Source organism: Paramisgurnus dabryanus, chromosome 7 (assembly GCF_030506205.2).
Source record: "Paramisgurnus dabryanus chromosome 7, PD_genome_1.1, whole genome shotgun sequence".
Classification (NCBI taxonomy): domain Eukaryota; kingdom Metazoa; phylum Chordata; class Actinopteri; order Cypriniformes; family Cobitidae; genus Paramisgurnus; species Paramisgurnus dabryanus.
The window spans coordinates 15,156,193-15,173,357 of NC_133343.1; the positions used below are offsets into that span (position 1 = coordinate 15,156,193).

The 17,165-nt window shown below is 36.1% G+C and overlaps 1 long non-coding RNA gene across 1 annotated transcript; it reads right to left on the reverse strand.

The window, feature by feature from the left end:
- Nucleotides 1–11,692: 11,692 nt before the first annotated feature.
- On the reverse strand, nt 11,693–16,773 carry LOC135734343 (uncharacterized). The gene is made up of 4 exons (XR_010527280.1): nt 16,734–16,773; nt 15,897–15,943; nt 14,392–14,438; nt 11,693–11,819 (listed from the first exon to the last, which is right to left on the reverse strand). It is a non-coding gene; the product is annotated as an uncharacterized lncRNA (long non-coding RNA).
- Between the last annotated feature and the right edge of the window lie 392 nt (nt 16,774–17,165).

Below are 17,165 nucleotides of genomic sequence, written 5' to 3' on the forward strand. Positions count from 1 at the left end.
TGATGGTAAGGTAAGAAGTACTACACTGCAGCCAGGTGATCGTGTTCTGGTAAAGAACTTAACACCACGAGGGGGCCCTGGAAAACTTCAAAATTTCTGGGAAGATAACATTCATGTAGTTGTGAGACAGATGGGTGGTGAGCTCCCAGTTTATGAAGTAAAGCCAGAAAAGGGAAAGGGACGATCCAGAGTTCTTCATCGTAACTTACTAATGCCTTGTGATCACCTACCTCTTGAAAATGCTCCACCTGCAAAAGTCAGACCCAAATGTGCATTGGAAAAGCCTCAAAGCAGCCATGTGGAATCTGATGATGAGAGTGAAGATGAATTCAATTTCCATTATGTACAACCACAAGTACCTCAACCAAACTGTGTAGTTGAACCTGAAAGTCTCGAATCACTACCTACCATAGAGCCTAATGAGCAGCAAAATTGGGTCCTGGAACAAGTTCCTGATGCGATGTCGTCTGAGGAGAGTGACCAAGAGGATCAAGAACCACCTGCAGGGACAGACCACGAGACAGAACAAGAGTTAAACGTACCTGTTGATGAACATGTCTCTGCTCCCATGTCATTCCCTGAAAGTGACCAAGAGAGTCAAAGAGAGGAAACTAACCAGCTACCTAGAAGACAAAGATACCCACCAAGATTACTTACCTATGATGAACTGGGTACACCGATTTATAATGTCAGGCAACTAAATGGGATCTTGCAAACGCCACAACCAAACTTACCATACGTGTCTGCTTATGGACTGTCGACATGGTTGCCACCTGTTCAGCAATACTGTGTCCAGATGCCTTTTGTGTATGGAGTCCATTAAATGGGAACCATGGACTGTTAAAGTTGCTATTTGCATTGAAGACTGTTACAGTCTGGAACTTTGAACTGATGGACTGTTTTAAGAACATTGCCATGAACATTCTTTGACCTGTTAAAGTTTGAAAAGTATGGACTGTTTTGTCTAAGGACAATTGCCTTTAACAGTTTTGTGACTTTGAAATTTTGAGAAAACAATGGACTGTGTGCCTTATGAACCAGTCTTGAGAGACTGTTGAACATTGAAACTCAAAGAAACTATGGACAGTTGTTATTTACCTCTTTCAAGTTTTGCACTTTAAAATACTTAGGCACTATTTACTTGCTTCAGAAAGTGAACAAGTTTGAGACAATCTATGGACTGTTAAAACGGAAAACCGTTAAAAGAACTCTTGAAAACATTTTTTGTGAGTGAAAGACTCTTGTTGAAAGAGAAATATAATGTCGAGACGACATTTATTCTGTCGGGGAGTGTGTGGTAGATTGAAATATTCATTAATCTGTGAAGCAGTGAAAATAATTGAAATGTGTATTTTACAGAAATATAAAAGCTTTGAAATATGCATTTACAAAGAAATATTCATTCATCTGTGAAGCAGTGAAAACAAAATAATTGACATGTGTATTTACATAGAAATATTAATTAATCTAATCTGTGAAACAGTGAAAATACGTTACATATGGTGTGGATATGTTTATAATTCATATACTGTTATCTATTGAAATGTGTTACCTTGAAATTATTAAGTCTTTATTCTGTGAAGTATCTGTTTACAAGCCATCATTCGGTGAAGTGTAACTGTTTAAGTTTATAACTGTTTATAAAATATAACGATGTAATTTGTTTGTTATTTTAGTTCATCTATGTCCTATTAGATTTATGAGTTGGGTACAATAAGGCGTTCGATCGATTACTTTTGCCTGCTCGATCGCAGGGGGCGATCGATTGCTTTTGCCTGATTCACTTCACTGGGAGAGAACTCGCGGGGTTTCTTCATTACACATAAAGTTCGCAGTGGGGAAACTTCAGCATCTTTATGAGTTTTCTTCTCCCTCTTTTCAGGTATTAACTCAAGTAATAAAATGTTACAATCGAATAAAATGATGTTAGAACAAGGTTTAAAAGTATATAAATGTTAAGATGATACTGATTGTGTTTTGGGGAAAATGTTTAAATGTGTACTAGTTTAGAGATGCACGAGGGCAAGCGTGAAATGGCGTAAGGCCCAGATAACAACATGAGGCCATATATTGAGAGTCTAATGTATTTTTACGTATTACATTTAATGTTTATTTCTGTTAATTTAGTATTGACTGATTAATTTACTGAGAAAAATTTAAATATATTGAAGAATGTGAAAAGTGAATTACAGTTTAAGATATTAATGTATGTTCAGATGAGAGTTATTTGAAGAGTACATGTTATTTTGAATTGTCTGTATCAGATATTTCTAAAAAGCTGTATTAATTCATGCATCATTGATTATAAATAACTAAAACTATATTTGATTGACAGTTTATGTAAAAATGTGTAAAAGGAAAAGACAATTGATGCTGTTTTGTAAAGTTTATTGTCAATGGCTATGAAAATGATTACACATAAAGTTCGCAGTGGGGAAACTTCAGCATCTTTATGAGTTTTCTTCTCCCTCTTTTCAGAGGCATTACAAACACATTTTGAGATATTTTAGAAAATGTCTTAGATCTTTCAGTTAATCAAATGTAATGTTACAGGGTCCACTCCTTCACATCCAAAAAGTGTGCATCCATCCTTCACAAAAGAAATCCAAATGGCTCCACGATGATAAACAAAGGTCTTTTGAGGGTAATCCGCACCGTTTTGTTGTAGAAACATCTATACTTAAACTTTATAAACAAAAATAACTAGCTTCCGGTAACACCGCCATCTAATGCTGCCTTCACGTGCTATGGGAAAGAAGATATTTTCCATTTGTGAACTGGTATTTACCAGCGTGTTGTGTTCAAGTGCATTTTCCATTTGTGAACTAGAATTTACCAGTTTGCTGCGTTCAAGTGCATTTTCCATTTGTGAACTGGTATTTACCATTGCTTTTGTTGTCATCAACCACAACGTTGCTGCTGCTCTCCGCCATTTTGAAAAGGTCAAAGGTAATCTCATCTCGGCAACTCGGGCATCAAAATATTTTACGAGTTGCCCAGTGGAAAATACCACATGAGGGGTGTTCATGTGCATTTTCCAAGTGGGATTTTGGTATTTACCATAATTACGATAGCACGTGAAGGCAGCATTAGACTCCTCTGTATTCAGGACAGCTCTCATCTTAAATGCGGACGCGACCAAGATGGCGCCATTAGCAGAAGCTATTTATTTTTGTTATATTTCTACAACAACACTGCACGGATTACCCTCAGAAGGCCTTTGTTTATTATCGTGGAGCCATATGGATTTATTTTGTGTAGGATGGATGCAAATATTTTTGGACTTGAAGGAGTGGACCCCATAACTTTACATTTGATCTAAAACATTTTCTAAAATAACTGAAAATGTGTTAGTCTGAAAAATGATGGACATATGCATCTTGGACGGCTTGGAGGTGAGTAATTCATGGGTTTAATATAATTTTTGGCCCAACTATCTCTTTAATTGTATAAAATTGTCAAGCCTATCTCATCGGTAAAGCCGGTTCTGTGATTAGTAGTAAATTGCCATCATCTGAAAACAGGTGAAGCACCGTTTACTACACGCAGCCGTAGTTCACTGACAAGCTAGCCCATATAGCATTCATTATCGCATAAATTTACATTAAAGTTTTATTGAAAATGAATGCATGATTTGTCATTTTCAGAGTTCACAAGACTTCTCTGTGTTATTTCCTGACTATGCCGAAAAGCTATTTGAAACATGAGCATTGCATTTTACAGACAGAATCCTGCAACTTCCCAGCCAAGAACCAGGAGCATCAACAAATCTTCCAGGTACACTTGGGAATAGGGGTGAGCGATATCTCGATTTTCAAACTATATCAATATATTTTTAAAACTCGAAATGGATTTTGGCATATCGTATATATCGATATAATGTTTACATTAAATTCTGATTTCGCCACTTTGCCTTCTCTGTGTGCTGTGATCGCCCCCGCCTCCTTGCTTTTGTTCCCCCTCCCCTCGCATGTTGTCTCATTTAACATGGCGGCGCCCACCACGAATAGATCTTCCATGATTCCCATTTACATGTATATTTTACTGTTTAAAACGGCTTAAATTCATTGTTGCGAGCGCTCAACGCGCTCCTCTCTCTCTCTCGCGCGTTGTGTGAAGCGCTTCGCGCATCTCTCTCTCGTGACAGTGAAAAGGTGGCAGTGCTTTACTGTGCATTCACACCACCCGCGGAAGAGGCGGCAAAAACGCGCTATTCGCGCGTAGTTGGACGCTTGAACATTTGAGTTCACTCGCTTCATTCTCGCGTGGAAGCCGCGGGTGAAATTCTAGTCATTCGAGAAATTCACGCGGAAATCCGCGTCATGGGAGGGGCTTCTGCGACTCCGCGGAGACTACACAACTCCGCTCGCTTCCTGTAATCATGTCACTACTACAGCAAGCTCCTGATTGGTTAACGTGGCGCGGAATTCCACCAAAGTTCAGATTTTTGAACTCGCGCGTTTCCCGCGGCAACGCTTAATTAGCGCGGAACGCCCCGCGGCTTCCACGCGTTCCGCGCCATCCGCGCCGCGGCTACCGCGTGTACCGCGCCGCAGGATGCCTAATCGCGTGTTTGCATTGACTTAACATGTAAATCATCCGTGCTTGCCGCCTCTTCCGCTGGTGTAAATGCACAGTTAATGTCCGTTTCTCCGTAAACTTTTTTTCGCGTAAATGTCGTCAGTCACGGATGTTACTGACAGAGAAGACGACTTATTTTGTTTATCACGACTAAACTAAGGTTAGCAGTAGTGCTTCACACACACACGTTTTCTTGATGTGAGAGCTTTCTCTCTCCCTATGATGCGGTATGCAAGCGCACGTGTTCTGTAGTTTTATTTGTAACAACAACAGTGTTTTCTCTCATATTTAACCCATTTACTCCTAAAAATGTTATTCCAGGATAAATACCCTTATCTCCTTAGGGTTTTCAGAAAAACTTAATATCTTAAGTTGAGTTGTTTTATTTTTGAATAAAAAGAAGACAATATATAATTTTTTTTATTTTATAGTTAAAGTATAATTTAAAAAAAAGGAAAATTCTGTCATTATTTACTCACCCTTATGTTGTTAAAAACCCGCTTACATTTCTTTGTTCTGATGAACACACAGGAAGATAATTTGAAGAATGTTTGTAACCAAACCGTTAGTGGACCCCATTCACTTCCATAGTAGAAAAAAACGAATGCTATAGAAGTAAATGGGGTACACGAATGGTTTGGTTACTGTGTTCATAAGAACAAAGAAATTTATACAGGTTTGTAACAACATGAGGGTGAGTAAATGGTGCCTGAATTTTCATTTTGGGGTAAACTATCCATTTAAATGTTTCAGAAGCACTTTGTTCCTATGTGAACTACCTCTTTGCACTTCAAAAAATAAAAGACCTTATGGATTTTGACATATGTTTTGCAGTAGTTTTTTGGGGAGGGTATTTTTCACGCAAAGCCTATCGAGATATATATCGCCCACCGAGATATAGAAAATATATCGAGATATAATTTCACCCCATATCGCCCAGCCCTACTTGGGAATACAATAGTTGTTTGCTGAGTATTATGACAATAAAGTTACCAATTTAAACTAAACATTAATCTCTACAGAACCCCATGATGATATTCCAACTCCTGTCTACAAAAGTGGGAAGAAAATCTTAAGTCTATGTAAGTAATGGAAGTATTGCACACTTTGCTTTGCAAGCAACCTAAAACATTTAATATTTTGTTTGTAAACTAGCAAGAAGACATGTTTACAAGTAGGAATAGAGTAAAAACTCGGACAAGAAAAATTGTCTTTCACTCGCAACTCTAAAACATTAACTTTAGGGACAAACGTTAATGTCCAGCCCTGTATTCATTACATAATATATGCTAATAAAGTGTTGGCTATATTAAATAATAAGGGCAAGTATGCAGGTTGTTGCAAAATCTAAAAAATTGGGCTTACTGCCAGGTAAAGTGACGTGGCAGAATCTGAAATTACTGTGAATCTGAGTAATTGGCATGAACAAAGAGTATATTGTAAGGTTATTGAAATAAAACAGAAATTTATAAATTTCATTACAATTAAACCAGATACTACATTTGTGTGTATGAAATATTAATTGTTTGGTTTTGTATAATAATGCTGCATCATGCATTTAGAGTCTTTGCCTGCATTCTAACAAGTGTTTCGTCTGTTTTCAACAGGTTGGGACCAACATGGTTGCATTCTTCTGAGAGGCTGAGGTGACAAAACCATTCCCATTTGTCCTTGGATTGGAAGATGGCGATCTCTGCCATCAAGCCTTCGTTGTTTTTGACAGACAGTCACTCCAGCAATACACCCTCCTTGGTGATCTTGTCATGTTTTAAACTTTTTTTATGTTTTGGACATTAATTTTACTAAGCAGTGCGCATCAGTGTGGGTGTTTTTGACTGTTGTTTACAAACTCCCAAGAACGGAATCCCTTTCTATAAGAAGTCTGTGTAGTTATTTGTCATGCTAAGGTGATAACTCATGTTGATCATATATTGACTGTTTGTGCAACTTGGTGTTGATCTTATGTGTTATATTAACCATTTCTTATTACACGGTTCTCTAAAATGCTAGATTCTGATTGGCCAGTCGTGACATTCTACTACTGCTAAAAACTCCAATGCTGCAAATCATTTTGACAGGTACAGTTTTATATTACACAAAAATTAAATATCAATGTCTATTAATTACATATCCGACATTAAATTTACAAATTATTAAACCAATGTTCGTGACATTTGTCCTGAAGAAACTGTTGGGGCTTTTTTCTGTGATGACATGCTGCCAATACATTATCCCTTACTTGTACAACTTTTTACTTGATCTAATTGTAATGTTAACTGGGTATCTGTCATTTTAGATTGTGAGATATAATACTAATATATTTTTTTATCAGAAAGTTGATTGTTTGTGTAGGGCTATGTACTCTTTTATTGTTCATGTGCAATAAATATGCTTTTTTCAATTAAATCTATGCTTTGTTATTTATAGACACCACAATGAAAGGTATGAAAGCAATTTAAACCACAAAATTTCAGCTTTAAACACATTAACCAAACATTGGGTTGTTTCAACCCAACAAAAAGTTATTTCTACCCAACAGATGGGTTAAAAAAATCAACCCAACGAGTTGGGTTGATTGTACAACCCAACTTGTTGGGTTAAAATAACCCAGCATTGGGTTGGTCCATATTTAACCCAGCGTTGGGTTGCAAAACAACCCAAGTTGGGTTCATTTTAACCCGTTTGTTAGAGTGTATGTCAATATTTTATTCCATTTTAAACTATTCAGTCTTTTAAAACTACTTCTTCATGAAACATACATATCAAATTAAATTTGTGGAAATTTTAACCCTTGTTTTTTTAACACATGTTTTTTAACAGAAAAAAAACTAAATATTTTCCAAAAAGCACTTTAGAACTACCATGTGATTATTATTATTATCATTATTAGACCCTGGGATGGGTCAAAGATTGGTAGCAACATTTTATACAAAACTCACACTTGTTATCCTAAAGCCACAAAATGACACCAAATACTGCTCTAAAAATATCATACATCAATAATTTTTTTCCACTTTTAAAACGATTAAATCTTTTAAAACTACTTCTGCCTGAAACATACATATCGAATATTAATTAAATTTGTGAAAAAATAACCCTTTATATGCCAATATGTTAAGATTAACTCCCTGGGGTCCAAAATTGATTAACCTCTGGCAATTTTGGGCAATATTTAATCATCACAGTCAAGATGTTTTAAAAATCAAAATGGCACAAAATGTCCCTACAAATGTCCCTGATCTCTTAAGGGTTAAGAACACACTACTACCAAGACTGTTGTGGCAAAAAGTCTTAGCTTGAATCTTCATAAGAAAAAATACTCAGGAGACAAAGGTTCCAGGTGCCAAACAAACATTACTTTATTCGCTCGAGCCAACAAAGTGAGACAATCAATACCCCTCATAGAGATGCTAAAAGATCATCTGCCCTCCCAACAACTGACTCCATTTTAATACAGTAAGATCAAACACTTCTTATCTGAGATGACGTATATTCTTCTCATTGGTCTCGGTCTGCCACAATTAATTTTATTTGTTTGATGCAGCAGAAGTGCAGCTGCATCCTGCCTCATATCTAAAATGATATATTCTGCTTATTGGTTTTCATGGCCTCGCCCTAGCTTGCACATACCTTATTGTTAATGTAGCGAAGTACAGCTGGACGAATTCTCTAATCTAAAATGAAGTACTCTTGTTTATCAGTTGTTTCGACCTTGCTTCTCAAGATAATTGTGGGCGAGAACAATCGGGGTATAGTGCATTGCTTATGACTTCTAATTTGCTGGGTCATAATTTCAGTATTATATGTAATTAATCTTATCAAATATTTAACCTATGTTTAACAATGTTGTAATTTAGCTCTATAGGCTTTGTGCCTCCCCCCTCATATAATTTATTTAATACTTTTATAATCTCTACAGCAGGGGTTAAGTGTGGGATAGTAAATTTATAGGTCATCCACATATTGGAATAGCACATTGTCCTAGAATAAGTGAGTTGTTTACCTTCGCAGGTAAATGTGAAGTTTCTGCATTTCTCGTCCAGTTAAATACTATAGAAAGCAGAGCATAAGTCAATTTAATTTAAACATTTTACTTCCGGAGGGATACTCGTTAACAGTGTGTGTGGATCTGGAACTTATGCTGGCCAATCTTCAAATACATCATTTATATTTCTTTAATCATGAACAAAAATAAAAGCTTTAGCTGCAGAAAATATTGGTGTTTTACAATAGCTTGATGTTTCTACTAAAAACTCCTAATGCCTCAATAGTGCTTCTAATACATTTTATTGTCCTGTCAAATGGATACCTCTTGTTTTCTATTTTAATTCTTACGGATTTTGCAAAATTTTGTTAAACTCACATATGTTTTAGCTTTTCAATAAATTAGTTTGAATCAGCTGCTCTATTTCTGATGTTAGGCCTGCCTGTACTTCTGGGATGACTGCCAAAGCATCTCTATCTTATCAGTTGCAACTACCGCCAGAACCATGGTGCACACAACTTTCTTGTTTCTCCTCTCTTCCAAAATGAGCAGTATAGAATTTTACTGCGTTCCCTATTTTATTTTTCATCATATGGCAAAGATCTTAATACAAAAATTATTTGCCTGCAAAATAGTTACATGTGCTGTAGAGTCAAAAATCCTTCTTCTTTTTTTTCTTTCTTTTTTTTTAAATCAAGTGTCTATCTGTGAAGCTGTAACTTGGGGCCCTATTCTATATGTGAGGAAATCAGGGGAACTTTCTATCCTTCCTTCTCATTTATTCACTCTTTTTCTAGATCTGTTCTGGATAAGGGGTCATACATCATAATACGGTAAAAATTCAGACTGTACCTTCTATGTTCATTAATTTGATCTTTCACAAACTTTTTCCATTTTGTAATTATCATGTATATATTCTATTCTAAATTTTCCTATCCAGTATACATTTGCTTGTGGTGTCATCATTGTAATTTTTCTAACTACCTCACTGTTAATATAAGTTCAGGGGAACAAGATATTTGCAATTTTAATCTACACCGGGCAATAAATAATGGGTGTGCTTAGAACCTAATATTGCTAAAATCACTTGTTTGGCTTTTGCTTACAGAAAAACTGGAGCAGTCAGAGGTGTCAGCTGGGAGTTTTCCTTAAAATCCTGTTTGTTTTCAAAATGTTTCAAACAGGTGGAGGTGTGTAGTATAATTTGGACTTACACATGTGTAAGTTGCTCCAGTATCAGTCATCATAGGTTCAGACTTGCCTTCAACTTCAACCCGCAGAGTCAACAATCTCTCGTCAGCATTGTCAGTTATCATTAGATGTTGACCTCTCCCCTTAGGATCCTCTGGGCAACCTTACCCAGGTAGCCAAAACAGTTTGGCCCAATAATGGCCCAAATCCGGCAGGCCAGAAAAAAAACCACGGCCCAGTTCCGGCTGCCAGAAAAGGGCCAACTCTGGGATGAATGACGCCCCAGAATCGGCCCAAGTACACTGGCCCATGTCCGGGTGCCTAAAGTGAGCCGGCACTGCCAGCACAGTGCCAGAATCACGCCAGCTAAAACTGTACACTCAGCCAAAACTGGCCAATGTCCGGGTGCTTAAAGTCAGCCGACACTGCCAGCAAAGTGCCAGAATCATGCCAGGTTAAACTGTACACTCAGACGAAACTAGCCCAAATTTTTTTTTTAAAGTGTTTTTTCCACAAAACAATACTTTATAACCTTAGCCCTTAAGATGGCATGTACTTATCCCTTCTTAAAAAAACTTTTATTATATTTAGTTAAAAAAAGTTAAACTGCACATTAGAAGTTCTATCCTCAATGTTTGTGATGCTTGTAATGTGTTAAGTGTCACACTTTACTGTAGGTGTTTAAAAAAGAAAGAAAAATATACAGTATGTTTACATGTTTATTTGAAACATAACATTACATTAATAAAACATTAATAAACATCTGGACACTCCTCAAGTGTACCCTAAAAGAAGGAAAGACTGAGAGAAAAGAGATAAGAGGGGGAACAGAAAATGACTCATGGTTACTTCATCAGATAGACTGAAGGCATTAATGTTTAATTGGGTAAATGTTAAGAGGCTGTTTACACTTGGTATTAAGATGCGTGTTCATGTGCGCTCACCTCCTGCCTGTAAACAGCAAGAAAAGCAAACTTTTCTGCTGAATTGACAACCTGTACAGGAGCCACAAAACGAAAGGCATCTTTTATAACAACAACAGCAAAAACTGCCTGGATCAGCAAGAGCAAAAACCCAAATTAACATCTGTAACTTTACTGCTTTAGCCCGAGATGCAAACAGCTGCAGGAGGCAAAGGGTCTGAAAGGGTCGTTGTTTATTTTGGTAAGGTAGGTACGCGATATGTTTGTATTGAGATGGATTCAGATATTCTACTTTGATGAAACATTGTGTTGCTTATGAAATTTGTGTTCGTTTACGGATTAGCATAACGATATAGTTACTACGTCTACACAACCGAACGTGTGCTTAAACTAATTCTGATATAAACCAGTTGTTTATGTTGGTTATTTTGGAAGTGTTATTCACTTTGTACTGCAAAGTTTTCTCACTGGTGAATGAGACATGAAATGTGACCGTCTGATCTTAGCATGTTCATGTGTTTTGAAAGAGGCGTGACTTTGGATGGCGATTTGACTTAAGGGTGGGATCGTGATTTCATTACTAGGCGGCTACCGTTAGCATTTTTCAAAATGTGTTACCCTACCTTTAAACCTGTATGAATTTTTTCTGATGAACACAAAAGAAGATATTTAGAGTAATGATGGTAAACACACAGCAGATTGTAACCATTGACTTCCATAGAAGGAATAAAAAAATATGATGGAATTTAATGGGTACCGTCACCTGTGTGCTAACCATCATTTATCAAAATATTTTCTTCATCATATATCACAATACTTTCAAAATACTTTTTCCTACTATGGAAGTCAATGGTTACAATGTGCTGTGTTTTTACCATCATTACGCAAAACATCTTAATTTGTGTTCATCAGAAAAAATCATGCAGATTTAGAACAACATGAGGATGAGAAAATGATGAAAGAATATCTATTGAACTATCCCTTTAACAACAATTGAAATACCTTGAATTTGCTTGTTTTCAGGCCCGTTCTCTTATTCTTTTTGCATCTCTGTCAGATGCAAGCTGCAGAAGTTTTTACGAACTTTTCTACTTCACCATCTGGTGCACGAACAGTAGTTGAATTTCTTCTGACAGATTCTTGAAAAGAAACAAAATTATTTAATTAGGTAAATGCAAGCATGTTAGTTTAACCCTGGAGAACCCAAGAACCCTTCTCTTAGAATAAATTAACATTGGCCACATTTGACCCGTGGGTTCTCCAGGGTTAAATGTTACCTACAAGCTATTCTGCTTCAAAAACAATGACAGGTACTTTAGGGTGGAAGACTTATAGCTTCATAGATTAACATTGTAATGGCTTTATATACAGTGGCAAGAAAAGGTATGTGAATTTCACAGTTTTCTGAACAAATTTGTCATAAAATGCAATCTAAACTTTATCTAAGTCAAGGGCATTGATAAACATAATGGGGCGGTTTCCCGGACCAGGATTAGCTTAATCCAGAACTAGGCCTTAGTTTAATTAGGAAATATAATTGGTTTTAACAAACATGCCTTACTAAAAACATTACCTGTGTGCATTTTGAGGTAAAACAAAGGCCACTGATGTATTTTAAGATATGTAAGTGCAAGTTGTTTTCAGTTTGGAGAGCTCTTAAAACTGTTTAAGTCTAGGACTAGTCTAATCCCTGTCCGGGAAACCGCCCCAATGTGTCTAAAAATAATTACACAAAAACATTCTGATCTTTCATGTCTTTATTGAGAACTACCAAAAAACATCTAAGTGCTTGTGAAAAAAATGGGAACCCTTAATTGAATGACCTCAAAAAAGCCAATTGGAGTCAGGTTTAGCACAGCTATGGCCCTATTGTTTTTACCCCAGATTCAGTTAAATTTTTTCTCAAATTCCGTGTTTTTCGTTTTATTCTGGATTTTGGTTAAATGTCTTTATTGAGAACTACCAAAAAACATCTTAGTGCTTGTGAAAAAAATGTGAACCCTTAATTGAATGACCTCAAAAAAGCCAATTGGAGTCAGGTTTTAGCACAGCTATGGCCCTATTGTTTTTTCCCCAGATTCAGTTAAATTTTTTCTCAAATTCCGTGTTTTTCGTTTTATTCTGGATTCTGGTTAAATTAAATTTCAGTAATCAAAAAGCACATCTTATCAACTGAAAACATAACAGAAAATTAGCAGATCCACCGCGACTGTGCGTTTCCACAAGGTGACGTGCCTGTTTACCAGCATGTATAGCTCGTATATGGTTCTCAGACACGAGGGCTCACTAAGTTTTCTTTCTTGTTTAAGTGAACATAAACAGCTGTATGTTTATTAGTATATTGAAGCAGTGCCGTCTTAAAGCTGTCTTGGGTGTTCAAAGCTGTCTTGAGTGTTCAATTTTCATTATACAAAAAAAATGAAAACCCCTCACTACTATTAACTGAATAAATTTCGCAGCTGCACATTTAATCCATACAGTGAGGACTGTGCAGTGTTTTATTTGTATTTATTGCTAAGGTTCATGTTAAAATCATGTTGACAGACAATTTCATAACAAATATATTTACATTTAATACAGATGCCTGAAAAGTAAAACAAGATGAGTATAGTATTATGATTAAGAGGAAATATTAAAAATTTGGTTGCTTTTCAGTAGCATTGTTGTAGTGACAGCCATAGCATTGTTGTAGTGACAGCCAAAATACATTGGCCTATATGTAATACACATGAGTAGTACAAAGTCCATTTCCTACTTTGCAAACTCGACACAACGGCAAAAAAACTAAACAAAAATGAGTGGAAGTGGCAACGAATATCCAAAGATGATAAATTGTGGACAAAAAGGTAGCACGAATTCCTTTATATGGAAGTGGTTTGGCTAGCTAAAAACTGACGAGGCGCAGATTAAAATATAAATGAACCCTCTTATTTTTGTGGCTTCAAGCATTGTTGGCATAATGTTTTAAAGCTGGAAGCATTAACAACTTACATCGAAATATATATCATTATCGTTCAATATGGATTTTTGCCATATCGCCCAGCCCTAGGCCGATGTATTTTGGCTGTCACTACAACAATGCTACTGACAAACAACCAAATTTTTTTTTTTTATCATAACACTATACTCATCTTGTTTTACTTTTCAGGCATCTGTATTAAATGTAAAAATATTAGTTATTAGAATCTATGATTTAACATTAGCAATAAATACACACAAAACACTGCACAGTCCTCACTGTATGAATTAAATGTGCAGCTGCAAAAGTTGTTCAGTTAAGAAAAGTGAGTGATTTTCATTTTTGGGTGGAAAGAACATTTCTGACACAGAAAGCAGTAGGCTACTGTCACTTTAAGACCCAGAACAGCTTTAAGACTGCACTGCTTTAATATACTGATACTGACACATCTAGCTGTTTATGTTCACTTAAACAAGAAAGAAAACTTAGTTTAGTGATCACGCATGTGTTGACTGCGTGCTGTGTGCGTGCTTCGCGAGCCCTCATGTCTGAGGAACAGATGCCAAGCGTGCGCGTTGTGGGAACGCTGAGTTGCACACTCATACAGAACAGTATATTCAATGCAGTGGTGGAGCTGCTACTTTTCTTCATTTTTTCTAAATTTGTGAATGTCCTGTAAATAATATATACTTTTTAAAGCGGTACGGATGTGTGCGTAGGCAAGGCGGACATGGAAAGAAAGTATACTGTACCTTTTCTGTCTGTTCTGTTCCAGCCTTTATTGGAACCTGCTAGTGCTCTGAAAAACACATGAAAGATCTGAATTTCTTGTGTAATAATTTTTAGACACATTATGTTATTTATGTATATTTATTCAGAAAACCATTACATTTACTTGCTAATGTATATATACATAAACATACAATACATATATAATATTGATGGCTCTTGCTTCGTTCTGAAACCCTAGATGGCAGTTTTCTTATCCTCGAACAAACTGTCATCACAAGGGCCATGTTTACATGCACAAAATTTTGTCAATCCGACTGAATTTAATCCGATGAAAGGTTACAACAATACAGTTTACATGCACCCTAAACATGTTTAAATGTTTGCACCTCAAAATGTTTGTTTTCATGTACATTTTATATAAACCGAACATCTGTGCAAGCGCACAGCCAGGGTTGGCAGCTTCACATATCAAAACCATCCCCATGGACATTCAAAATTAGCCCAAAAGCATCCCAATGACTTATCACAACCCAAATACCAATAACTAATGAACAAAATCCTTTCATATCTGACCCGCAGAAAAAACAACTCGCAAAGACAGTTTAAACAGTAGCCCAAATCTGAACGAAAAAAAGAGAGGACTTGGCAATGCCACCCCAAAGCCAAACCAAAGCAAATAAGAGGTAAATATACGACGTGAACTTGAGCACAAATTTTCTGTGCACATGCACAATGTATTTTTGCATCCGACAAAATACTTCGATTCACGCATTTACATGCATACTTTTCTCCTGCTGATCGGATCACAGATTGGACTACACCACCCCTTTCAATACGATTCAAATTTGCATCCAATCTACCTCAATCGTATTGATTAAGGTTTTTACATGACGACTTTTTAATACGATTTAGCCATCAATACGATTACAAACTGATTAATTGGTTGCATGTAAACATAGCTACTAGAATAAGGGCACACCACTAAGGTAAAAAAAACGGTTACATGCCCAATTGTGCCAGTGTTGTATTATCGAGAAAGTTCATTATTATTTTTATACCTTTTTAAGCCTTGCCTATTTAAAATTGTAATATTTGCAAGATGCAGCAAAAGAGAACTCAATTTGGTTTTTAAGGGTTGTTTTGAGATTTTCAATTATATAAAAAAGTAAGTTTTCCTTACTCTTAATCACACACATCCACAGATAATTGTGTTTTCTCTACCATTATATTTATATTTCAAAATGACTGCAAATGCCAAATCCATAAACTGGAATTGTGATCTAATAAAATATCTTGTTATTATAGTTTACATAACAACGTTTACATATCAAAGTTTAGTTTAGACTACTTAATGTAAAGACTTTTTAAAGACTTGTTATTTGTAATATATATTTGTAGCCCTAAACAAATCCCTATCATACTTCAGGCCCCAATTGACCCCTCAGACAGTCCTGACATTAACAATGCAACAAAACTGATTCCCAAGAAATATCCATGCCCTGTCCAATATTGTACTTTTACTTACATTAATTCTTCAAATGAATTCTGTCCAAACTGATGATCTTGAGAAATCTAAATGTGACAAAAACAATCACAATAAGTTGTTAAGTTGTATAACAGACAGACAGATCATAGATACAAAATGTTGAGTAATAATTACATAATTAAGGTTCACTCATTTTCTACAAAGTATCTTTCAATAGATGAAATCGGTTATAATGTTGTGCAACAGTGAGGTGGAAATATTTTTACTGCAGGTGCACTTTAAGTAAAGAAGTTTAACTACCAGCTGTGTCCTGTAGCTGCAATGCTCTCTATTCTGTGAAATTTAAACGTTTTCTGTACCAGACAAAGTTATCCCTTGGTAAAAAAAATTACCTCAGTCAGCTGTATAATAGAGGAACTGGCTGAGGTGGCTACGAGTGTTTAGCAGAATAGCTTCACGATCCCTCAGTTACTCCCGCCTGCTGCATAGACTGCTGAGGCAAATCCTCAGACCAGTTTAATGAGTTGCGAAATATTATTTTTTTGTTTTGCTAAACGAAATATTACTGTTTAAGTAAGTTCATTAAACTGAGCAGAGTTCATTTCTTATGTCCGAATTCTCCTTGTCAGATAAATTATAAAAATGGATTTTCTACTCAAATTTATCTAGAAAGACTTCAGTATTTTAATAATAAATTCAAATGCTAATTTACATATTTGTTGAAGCGGGATTGTGGTCATTTAAAAATTTACGTATACTATATCAGTCACACCAGTTTGTCCTTCTTTTAAATGAAGTTTACATATATCTAATATGTGCAGAGTATAAGTATTTTATGCATTAAAATTATGTTAAATAACTTCCAAAAAGTCTTACCTCAGAGAAATTGCAGCAGACTTCATGCAGCAACAACCAAGTACACCTGACTGCAGCTTGCAGATCGGGGCGTGTATGACCCTAGGGAGGACCTGAACAGGCAGCCCCTCCCATAACGCGTATCATTGGTTAGTAGCACAGTAATGACGTCGACGCCACGGTAAACAGGAAATGCGGTTGAAAACTGTGCGATCTTTAAAATGTGCGTTACATTGCGCTGACGTTATGAAATAATACTTTAATAAAACGATTTATTATTAAAGAAAAGTATAAAGTAATAATGGAGTAGAGCATATAGTTTCAATTATGCCTGATCTAATGTGAACTTTTAAGGAATTTCAGAGTATTGTGTAATATCTGTGTCACAGGTGACGTTTTAAATGAACGACGGGCGGAACCCGGCTTCCACATTTTGAATGAACGACGGGCGGA